This window comes from Myotis davidii, unplaced genomic scaffold (assembly GCF_000327345.1).
Source record: "Myotis davidii unplaced genomic scaffold, ASM32734v1 scaffold172, whole genome shotgun sequence".
NCBI classification, from domain to species: Eukaryota; Metazoa; Chordata; class Mammalia; order Chiroptera; family Vespertilionidae; genus Myotis; species Myotis davidii.
This window is the reverse complement of record NW_006284343.1, coordinates 1,921,614-1,933,152: the sequence shown is the minus strand read 5'-3', so window position 1 is coordinate 1,933,152 and position 11,539 is coordinate 1,921,614. Positions and strand designations below refer to the sequence as shown.

At 52.4% G+C, this 11,539-nt stretch overlaps 1 long non-coding RNA gene across 2 annotated transcripts; it reads left to right on the top strand.

The window, feature by feature from the left end:
• Positions 1-369: 369 nt before the first annotated feature.
• On the top strand, positions 370-3,401 carry LOC107184704. Of its 2 annotated transcripts, XR_001515604.1 has the most exons (3): positions 370-1,327; positions 1,623-1,794; positions 2,221-3,401. It is a non-coding gene; the product is annotated as an uncharacterized LOC107184704 (long non-coding RNA). The 2 variants fall into 2 exon arrangements; XR_001515603.1 differs by having other exon boundaries at positions 370-1,794.
• The last annotated feature ends 8,138 nt before the right edge of the window (positions 3,402-11,539 follow it).

Here is an 11,539-nt window from a genome sequence, read left to right as displayed (position 1 = left end):
GTTTTGTTTCTCTTACTATCTGATTTGAGCAAATGCCTCGCACATAACTGAGGCTCAGCAAGCATTTGGTGAAAGGAATGGCAGCTGCGAGGCTTGATCTGCTCAAGTGGAAGGACGTCGGACGATACCCTGGAATGTCCTAGGCCAGTGGTCGGCAAACTGCGGCTCGCGAGCAACATGCAGCTCTTTGGCCCCTTGAGTGTGGCTCTTCCACAAAATACCGGCTTCTGCGCATGGGCCACGAAGTTTCAATCGCACTGTACGTGCGTGCCCACAGGTGGTATTTTGTGGAAGAGCCACACTCAAGGGGCCAAAGAGCCGCATGTGGTTCGAGAGCCGCAGTTTGCCGACTAAGGGCTTAGGGGGCAGGGAAGGTGTCACAGTTGGTTCAGGAGACAGAAGAATTTTGAAACGAACGCGATGAATAAGCAGACGGTCCGGGCGTTCGGTTAAGACGAAAAGCCAGTTTTTGTCTCTGTATATCTTTCGGGTAATCGTTCTAACTCCGGAGTTCCTTAGCCCGAGAACGCGACCCCTATGTTCCCGGAAACAGTCGTGTGACCTTCTGTACAACACTTCTCAACAAGCCCCCTTTCTCACGATAAAAACGAGAAGTCGTCTTGTCTGAATGTCCGCAGACGCGGAAGGTGCGCTAACGGGCTCCCTAGGGATGCTGACCTGGAGACAGGCGCTGGATGGAAGAAGCCAGCCCAACCCGAACAGCTGGCGGGATCAGCACTGTTGTCCTGAGATCTGTGGCTGATAGAGAAGCTGGGGGTGGCCTGGTAAGGGCCCCACAGGCCGCCGCCTGGTGAGAGGGAAGATACCCCAGGAGCATCCCCAGTGGGCTGACCTGTCTCAGGAGCCCAGCAGACAGCTGAACCGAAAACTCCCTGACCACCAGGAGATTTGGGTGTCTGGGGGTGCACGGAAGCGCCCTGGAGACCTCAGACATGCGCCAGCCCCTTGAGAAGCAGTAGGTGTCAGAATGTAAGCCTCGCACCCCAGGAGCGCGACTCCTTTGGGTGAGGATGGATTTGACAGCAGATACATAGGCCTTTGTTTGTTTGTTTGTTTCAACCAACGCTGAGGTGTCACCTTCCCCTTTCACCCCTCCGTTCCCGCCTCCCCGGGTCCCTCGTACAGGCCCCACACACGGATTTTCATTTTCAACACGTAGCGCCCGACTGAGGGATCTGAGATCACGGCTCCGAAAACCGGAAAGGTCAGTCTGACTAACACCTCGCCTGGCGTCCTGGGATCAGCATCCAAGAGCAACAGATCCGAGATGGGCTGCAGGCTCCCGGGAGACAGGCGATTCCCACGTGTGAGAAAGCCCTGGGGGCAAGGCTCCCTGACGTCACCCAAGTTCAGGACCCAGGGCTTTACCTGACACGGGTGGGGGCTGGAACTCTCCCAGAAGAACACCAGAGCCAGGCTGGTGGGTTCAGAGGGAACGCAGGGGGGAGGGAGAGGAGCCCTTTTCTGCTAATCAAAGGAGAAACCAAATAAAACGGAGGGAGTCCAAGAAAAATACAACGCTATTGTTCTGGGGCAGAAGATGCTGGCTGGGAGGCTTCGTTGAGCAATGCCCGTCACACCCTTTCTCTGTGGGACTGCAGGAATGTTGGCTGTTTCCCTGGAGGCCAGGTGGGAGGTGGGCAGACAGGTCTATGGAGATGAGGAGCTCTTGGAGCTGGAACTCTCTGAACATCCCCATGGCCCTGCAGCTGGGAGGCGGACACGGAGCAGCAGGAAGGTGGGTTGAATGAGGGCCAGGAAGCAGCAATCACGGTAAGGGACTGGGGAGATGGAGGGTGGGGTGGGTGGGAGAGAAAGGTGCAAGAAAACTCAGAAACGGGGGTGGGGGTGGGGTGAAATGTGTTCCTTTTGTCCTCATCCCAACAGGGGCTTCTGTGTCCTCAAGGGCCCCCTTGGCTCCTGTTCACTAAGCCGGAGGGCGGAGACTGGGGGGGAGGTGGCGCATCTGGGGCTGGGGTGTGATGGGAAGCAGGAAGTGCCAGTCATTTCACAAGAAGGCTCGAGAGTGGGGAGGGAGCCAGGAAAGCTGGCAGACCCCCAAGGTGGAGTGGGGGAGTCTGGCCTGGTGCGCAGAACCCCCGGCTTCCCAGAGTCCTGTGGGTGTGCCACAGGCCAGGGCTGCTGGCCTCCCCACCCCGAATACAGCCCTCTTTTCCACCCATGACTGTGTCTCTACAGTGACATGTCAGCGGTGGCCGAACGTCCACGGTCCAAGGAAGGACGAATGTGACTGACGTCTTGGCGTTAGCTTTTCCCAAGAGCGAGCTCCTAAAAATAACTCTCCTGAGTGCATGTGGCTGAGAGACCCCGCCACCTTATTTCCCCGTCTCTGTCCCTCGCTCCTTCTCCTTCGATTTCAGCAAGAACCCCATTTGTGCGGGCACTGCTCTGGGACTGCCTGGAACCCCACGTGTGGGAGAGAGGGATGCTGTTGGGTCGGCCACGGTCCGTTTCCTTCTGAACATGCCCATCCTTTTTTTTTGGATCTTTTTCTCTTACCTAAACTCTAGCTCCAACTCCCCACACTCAGACTTCTCTCCCTCCACTATGAACAGCGAAGGCTCAGTTGGAAAAACTTGGATGCAGAATGGCTCGGAGTCACCCACAGTGTCCGTCTGGGTGTCACAGAAACTGCGTCCCTCTGAGAAAGACCGTGTCATGAGGATGCTTTCAATGTTTTCCAAAGAGCTCGTCCTGTGGTTGGATTTGTTGGTTCTGGAGTCTCTGGACTTAGGCCAAGAAGCGTTATTACGGATCTAACCCACAGCGACATCTGGATTCAGAACCTCTGGGTTCTCTCTCTGCCCCTGCCCCCTTTCTCTCAATCACCTTGCTCTGTGACCTCAGAAAAGCTACACCCCATCTCTGGGCTTCAGTGACATCTCCTACTCAAAGGCGGTTCTTCATCAAAATTCAGCACATACTCATTCTTTCTTTTCTCCCAAGGCTGGGGGCTTCCCTTAGAGACCCCCCCAACATGCTCTCTTATGGAGGAGTCTGCTAGGAGTGAGTCCAAAGGAGCTTAGAGTGAGGGAAGGGTTGGAAGTGGCCAAGAGCTTTTTGGGCTGAAAGGTGACAGCCCCTTTGGTTTAAAGGAATCCTATGCCTTACCCTAGCCACAGAGAAGCACTCCTCATCTGTGGGGCACCCACCCTGGCACTTTTGGGGTGTAGGGTTTGTATGGCAGTCACTACGGAAAATCTGTCTGAGCTGGAGGCGAGGGATGAGCCAGCCTGGAATGCTCCCACAGTCACAGCCGTGTTTACAGGAGAGCATATGGATGGAGTTTAGCTTTGATACATTCCCATCACTTTTTACAGAACGATTTTCCAGCCAATAAAAGACATACCTTAACCACTGCCGGCGTCCGAGTTCTGTCTGTCTATCTGTCTGCTATGGTGCAGGGGTTCCCAGACGACACTCTGACCTCTCCCAGCTCTTTATCACAACCATCCCTTCCAGGATTCAGAATTTAAAACCTCAGCACTCAAAGCTGCGGCCTTTGCCAGCTATATGGAAACAGCTCTTTGAGGGGCCCTTGGTTTGGGGGTGTCACCCTTAGTGCTAGGGCCCTAAGTTGTGGCCTCAGCTGTAAATAAGTGACGGGTAGGAACCAGGGCAATGAGGAGGACATATTGTTGGCTATGTTCTCGGCTACAACGGGGTGCTCATGGGTGCCCTCTCTAAAAATACTATTGCTGCGGCTACTGCTGATAATAATAATAATAATAATCCTATCTAATGATAGACAAACATGGTAATTGACCGTGCCTTCGCTACACCTCCCATTGGCTCATCAGCACGATATGCAAGTTAACTGCCAACAAAGATGGGAAGCGGCGGAGGGAAGACTGAAGGTGAGTCTGAGCAGCGAAGACGGAAGACGGAAGGCAGCTCCAGCTGGAGCAAAGGTCTGGGTCCCGGGTGCCGGAGGAAAACCTGTGCCAGCAGTCAGGAGAAAGGAAGGCCTATTGCACGAATCTCTTTGTGCAACAGGCCTCTAGTAATAATAATAATATTCCTTGAGTCACACATTGAAAAGCCACTGTTCACCACTGCTTACTCCACCAGGTACCACCAGGCAGCAGGCAGCCTGCTTTTCTCCAACGGGTGACAACACGAGGGCCCCTCGCCTGCGGTTGAGCTGGTGGGAGGGTTCCTGGCCTTTGATAAGTGCTCGGCACAGGTTCCTCGGGTCAGCTCTGTGCCCATCAGAGATCAGAAGGCAACAGGGGCTCGGGGCAATGAAATACTATGTCCAGGTCCCCACAGCTGGTAAGTGGGAGGGTTGGCATCAAGACCCAGGCCTGTGTGTAGCCCTCATCTGGGCTCTGCCCACTCCTGTAAGGGGATGGCGAGAAGCCCTGGAAGTCACCGGAACAACCACTGCCGCCAGTTCCCCAGGACAGGTGTTCTGAAACGTGGGGCTTGGAGGAGAAGATATGAGTCTAAGAGCCACAGGAGAGGGCCATCACTTAAACATATGCCTCACGGGCTGTTACCGCGTGACCCTTGCAGATGTTCTGGATATTTGAAATATTAATAAAATTACAGGAAACATACAGTGCGATGGAAGCAAGAAGAACCTTTGCAGAAGGCATGGGGGCCTTTGCCCAGTGACCCCAAATGTAACTGCAGCATTTTCTAGAGGCAGGAGGGAGCCATTGGGGCCAGACTCTCTGAGCCCCATTTCCGGGTGCTTGGCCCTGGGACTCGATTGGCTGGATCCAGAGAGCATCCGCCCCGGGATGGAAGGATGGGTTCCAAGAAGCAAAAAGCCCCTTTTCCCTAAATGTCACTGATCACCACGTTACATACTGCAGAGGTATGTGTCTGCTGCGAGGTTGGCGGGAGCCTGAACGTGACATGGTCACGATACCTCGAGTCCTGCGTGCAACTTTGTTTATATGCTGGGCTCTCCCTCCCAGACCAGGGCAGGGAGCCACTGCTGCGCCTCCGCGGGAGCCTGGGAGCGTCAGCACATCATGGACACGCATGTTGATGTTGCTGTCTAACTATGTGAGCCATGGCGAGTTTGGTTAAAGCAGTGGTTCTCAACCTTCTGGCCCTTTAAATACAGTTCCTCATGTTGTGACCCCAACCATAAAATTATTTTCGTTGCTACCTCATAACTGTCATGTTGCTACTGTTATGAATTGCCATGTAAATATCTGGTATGCAGGATGGTCTTAGGCGACCCTTGTGAAAGGGCCGTTCGACCGCCAAAGGGGTCGTGACCCACAGGTTGAGAACTGCTGGGTTGAAGCAAAGCGCTGTCTGAGGGAGGAAGCCCCCTTTCACATAGAGGCAGCTATATCTTCACGTGCATCTTCCTTGTCAGGGGGTGTCCTGGCCCCTGGAGGAGGGGTCACTACGGCCACAGGGACACGGGAGCCCTGCCTTGATGTTTAACCAAAGTGCCTGGACATTGTGTTTTTATGTGGATGTCCCTTTTTGTTGTTGTTAATCCTCACCTGAGGGTATTTTTCCATTGATTTTTAGGGAGAGTGGAAGAGAGAGGGAGAGACAGAGAGAAACATCGATGTCAGAGAAACACATCAACTGGTTGCCTCCTGCACAAGCCCTGACCCAGGGCCCGGCCCGGCCTGTCACCAAGGTACATGCCCTTGACCAGAATCGAACCTGGGACCCTTGGATCCGCAGGCCAACGCCCTATCCACTGAGCCAAGCCAGCGAGGGCTGGATGCCCATTTTAACAGTTAGCCACGTTTTATGTCAAAGGGGGCTGTCGGCTTTTGGGAGCTGACACCCCCTCTTGGAAGGGAGAGCAAGAAAGACACCTTGCAGTGTGTCACCTCTGTGCCATCAGGGCTGAGTGGGAGAGGAGACCAGCCCTTCCCAGGAAGCCGCTGTTGTCGCAGCCAAGAGGGTGCTCGGGCCTCAGGTTGAGGCAGGTTCTCACCGAGCAGCCTAATGTTTGCAAAACAAGCGCCACCGGGATGAAGAGGCTCCATCGGTGGAGCCAGCCCCGGGTTGCGACAGTCTTGGAAGATGCGAGCTGGTGGGAGAGCCTGAGGTGGGGAGGCTGGGGGGCAGGCCTGTCCGGGAAATGCCGGCCCCCTCTGTTCAGGGCCTGGGATGCAGGGCACTGAGCGAGGAAGGGCCAACTGGCCGGGCTAATTGTCCAGTGTTTATATTTGAAAAGGGATACTACACTTCCAGGATAATTCCCTCCAGCCTCCTCTGGGGCTAAGATTTCCAGCGGGTCTAGAATCCCAAGGAGAAATCAGGGGCTGATTACCTGGCCGGCCGGGCTGCAATCACACCTTTCAATACTAATTATCTGCTCCTTGAGTTCAATGACATCGAGCATCCCGGCGCTGGCGGGGGCGGACCTGGCTCAGTGGTTTGCATCACTGGCTTGAGACAATGATTCGAATGGACAAAGTACCCGCACTGGGCCTTGATAAGCAGGAAATGAACGCTTGTTTGCAAATAAGATTGGGAAATGCGATCAGTTTCTTGTTCGGCATTTGTCTTTGGGTTACCGGCCTGATAATACTAACGCAGAAATAATATGTTAGAAGTCACCAGTGAGGGAGCCATTTTGTAATGATCTCTGCACTCTCCAACTTTCTGAAGCAACGGCAGGGGCAAATGAGATGTGTTTGCTTGCGCGCGCGTGTGTGTGTGTGTGTGTGTGTGTGTGTGTGTGTGTGTTTCTCTGCAAGTATTCTAGCTTGAATGTTTCTTTGCAGAGATTTGGGGAGATGGGTAATAATTTGATAGGATACTTTTTCTGGGTTGCGATTTGGTCATAAGCATGGCTTTTCCCTTCACGGAAGAGAAATTTTACTTCTACTTAGATGGTTCACTAGTTTCATAACCAGCTTTGTTGCATACTCATGCCCGGGGCTGACTGCTTGGGGGCAGGGACGCATGCCCAGTGCCGGGGCTCTTGGAGGAGGAGCACCTGGGGGGGCGGGTGTGTGTGTGGAGGCGAGGCAGATCCAGGCCAGCAATCTGCCGAGCTGCCTGCACTGGGGTCCATCTGAATGTATCATTTCTGGCGAAGGAGTGCCTGGGACAGGGAGTAAATGTTCTCGGTCTGTAATCTCTTGGGGAATGTTGCTTTCATATCCTGACTCCTTGATCATAAACTAGAGAAGGCTGCTCTCATGAGTTGAATTGTGTCCCCACCAAAAAAGATGGTGAAGTCCTAACCGCCAGGACCTCAGAACGAGACCTTATTTGGGAATAAGATCATTACGGATATACTTAGCTAATGAGGTCACACTGGAGTAGCGGGTTGGGACCCATCCAATAGGTTTGGTATCTTTCTCAAAAGGGGAAATGTGGACACAGACACATACAGAAGACAGACGCAGGGGGGACACCACGAGAGGGTGGGATTGGATTGGAGCATCTACAAGACCAGGAACACCCGAGGCCACCAGGAGAATGACATGCCCAGGTCTGCAGAAGGATCATGACCCTGCCGATACCCTGATTTCACACTTCTGGCCTCTGGGACGGTGAGACAATCCACTTCTGTTGTTTTAGCCCACCCGGTGTGCGGCATGGTGTGATGGCAGCCCCGGGAAGCTAACGCACGTCACTTCCACAGAGCCAAACAGTTTTGACGGGAAGAGCAGTGTCAGCCCACCCACTGCCAGGGAGCATGTGCGGCCTTCGCTTTTCCAGCCCAGCCAGCGGGAGGTTCTCCTGGGCCTGTTCCTGTCCTGGAGGTGTTTTAGTTTCAGGGGACGAAACCAACCACAAGCACGCCCCGGGCCACATTACCAACAGGCCAGGATGTAACCGAGACAGCTGTTTGGGATGGTGGACTTCCCCTCTGAATTCCTGCTTCATGCTCTTTGCTTCCCTGCCTTCACCCTCGAAGGGCAGCCAAGAGAAAAACACTAAGAACAGGAATTGACTTGAGAGCCAAACATGGTGAAAACCACATGCAGGTTTGCCCTGGCTGGTGTGGCTCAGTTGGTTGGGTGTTGTCCCATGCACCAAAAGGTTGCTGGTTCTGTTCCCAGTCAGGCACAGACTTAGATTGCTGGTTGGATCCCCAGGAGGGGGTATGCAGGAGGCAGCCTAGGGATGTTCTACTCTCACATCGACATTTCTCTCCCTTTCCCTCTCCCTGCTCTCTCTCTCTTTAAAAAATCAATAAAAAAAATCTAAAACCAACAGCAACAAACAAACATCAAAACAAACACATGCAGTTTCAATGCATTTTCTTGCCTACTTGGTCAATCTCAGGGCCCTTCACGATAGAGTGTTACCTTTAACGCTCCTCCCATGCACCTTGCCCACCTATAAGGGGAACCAGAAGGGAGTGGAGACCTCCGGTGTATGAGCTTCACCGTTCTCTCTCCGTTACTGTCCTGAGAATCACCAGGTCCACGGGGTCCTGACGAGTTTCTCTGTCCACTTGGCTCCTACTCTCCCATGGGACACACAACAGGGAGGCGATTTCTCTCGCCCCGGCCCTCGCCTTTTGCCAGGATAGTACTTAACACCATTGAACCCGAGAGCCATAGGGCCTTCAGAGACCAATATTAAAGCCTTCCGATTTTGGCTTGAGAATGCTGAGGTTCAAGCTTGCCCAAGACGCTCTTGCCCGAAAGCACACTCCAAACCCGCGTATTCTAAACCTCGTTCTCAGTGTCCTGCCACGGCCCACCTCTTCCTTTCGCTGGGAGCTCCCAGGCTTGGCCCAGGATTGGCCAACTCCTCATTGGACCACCGAGGGTGGCCCTCGCTCCCTCCGTGCAGCCTGCCCTCCCTCCCTGGGCCCCTTCCATTAGGAAGGAAAGAAGAACTATTTGCTGGAAACCTGCTCTTGGCCATGCAGCATGCTGAGAGCTTTAAGAGTTTGCACAGATGAGAGGACTGTGGCTTGGGGAGGTACATGTCCTGGCCAAGATCATCCAGCTGTTTAAAGCAGGGCTGGAGTCCGCACTTCTCTGAGAGGCCCGTTCTCCAGCGAGAGGAAGGGTCCATGCCCCAGTGCCGTGTTTGGGCGTGCTGTCATCGGCGACCTGAGGTTGAAAACGCTACCCCCACACTACATGTCACCCTCTGCTGCTCTTCCTGCTCCGCTGTGTCTTGTTTCCATGTCAACAAGAGCCTTTTGGTCCAGCGGGAGCCAGGCCTGCTATCTGTAAACGAGGTGATTCATTTTTCCTGCTCCGAGCCTTCCCGACATAAATAGCACAGCCATGGTGGGGGCACACACAGCCTCGCCCCCCCCCCCCACATGCCTAGGTCCAGCAGCAGAGGCAGAGCAACGCAGCAAATATTTGGTGCCCCGGCGATGACCAGGGGGAGAGGGTGGTGAGTGAGCTCCTCTATTCGAATTGGTTTCTTGCCTCGACAGGGATGACTGAGGCGCGGCCAGGCCAGTCAACAGCCAAATATGAAGGATGTTCTATGAGGAGCACAGAACACGGGCCACTCCTCAGCTCCCCCTCCCTCCATCCCCAAGCCTCCCCTGTCACGTCTCTCCACTCCTGTTGCTACGGCCACCGCCACATCCTGCTCACTCATTTTGGTGCTGTGGCCAAGGTTTTGCCCCACCTCCTCCTAAAATGGCCCTGATGATGTACTGGAAAGACTGGGTGCCTGCCTGGGCTCCTGACCACCCAACCCTCCACTGTTACAGGAACCACCTGGGGGAAACCCTACTGGACCTCCTCCCCTGCACCCGCAAGGAAAGCTCTCCCACATGGCACACAAACATGGCGAAGTAGGAACATCCGCACCCCATGCCCACTGCAGCGCTATTCACAACAGCCAAGATGGGCACCACCTGAGTGCCTGTCAGCAGGTGAGTGGACCAAGATGATGCATACAGGGTGGGGCCAAAGTAGGTTTACAGCTGAGTGTGCGCAACACAGAGTTTATTTGTATTAGTATTTATTAATTATTGCATTGTTTTTCATGCAAGCTGTAAGCCTACTTTTGCCTCCTCCCCTGGGATATCGCGTGCGTGTACGTACACACACACACACACACACACACACACACACACACACCCGGGATATTATTCGGCCATCAGAAAGAACAAAATCTTGCCATTTGTGACAACCTGGATGGGCCTTGAGGAATTAGCTGAGATAAGTCAGACGGAGACAAATGCTGCACACGATCACGGTATGCGGAATCTTAAAGAGCACAACTCGTCAGAACAGAGAGGAAAGTGGTGGTTCCCGGGGTTGGGGGTGGGAATAAGAGAGAGGCTGCCTAAGGATACAGACTGGCAACGGGTGGGTGAAGCAGCCCTGGAGACCAGTGTAGGGCATAGCGAACAATATCGTATGATGATCACAAACGTGCTAACAGACTAGATCTTAATTATTCAAAATTATCCAAAAAAAGAGTGGATAATTATGTGACTCGATAGAGGAGCTATTATATTACATCATATACATGCATCAGATCAAAATGTTGTACATCTTGCATTTAGACACTGTTATGTGCCCAATATTTTCCATGTAAAGAACACTTGGAATAAAGGGGGTTCCACTTCACAGTTAAATGAATCCTTCTTCCAACTCTAAAACCTGGAAGTTTTCTGCACCAATCTCCCTTCTTCAACTGAGTGCATGTGAACAACAAATATCATCGGTCAAAAGGATTGTTGGCTACTGAGTGTAAAAATCACATCATTCATTTATTTACAATCTCAGGCATTCGGCAAATCTGCATTGTAGGAATAGAACTTCATTGTGAATTTCTATGTATTAACTTGTCACTCATAATATTTTTTTTCAGTCTGCCATTAAATTCTTCCATGACTTAGATATTTTTATAAACACACTTATGCTGATAGAGCAGATTCCCCGGCAGATGTGGGGAAAGTGTTACACAAGTCCTGCGGGACACTGGCTCCAAATTACTGAACACGTAATAGTTTGTGCTGCTGTCCTATCTAGCTACAGGGTCATAGTTTCCTTGGCCTTCTGAGCAACACATCTTTCTGCCACTGATATTATCGTTCACATGAGCTCAACTGAAGATAAAATTGCCCAGGGATCCGGATTGATCTCTCCCTCAAACTAATTAAGCCTGGACAAAGGAAAGACATCGACTCATGAGTTAAACAGATACTGATTAAATCCCAAATTCCAGGCATTGTGTTGACACGGTAGAGGGCAGCCCTCCAAAAGGGAAGACAAAGAAAATAGAAATTATTAAAAATTGTGACAAATACAGCATGTCCCCTCAAAAAGTATATACAACTTTAATAGCTGAGAGCTCAATTTTGAAAATGAAATGTATTTTAATAAACACTGCTTTTAAAATTATTCAAAGTGTGTGTCTACATTTTTGGGGGGACACCCTATATTTAAAGAAAATAAATGAATGGCCAAATAGAGAAAAAGTGGGGTGGGTGGGTGGAGCGTGACCTCCCTCACCTGCGTGGGAAAAGGCTCTTTGGGTGGATGACATGTAAGCTGAACCCTGAACGAGGAGGGGTGCTATTCGCGAGGGGGGGGGCGTGAAAGCGAGAGAGGGA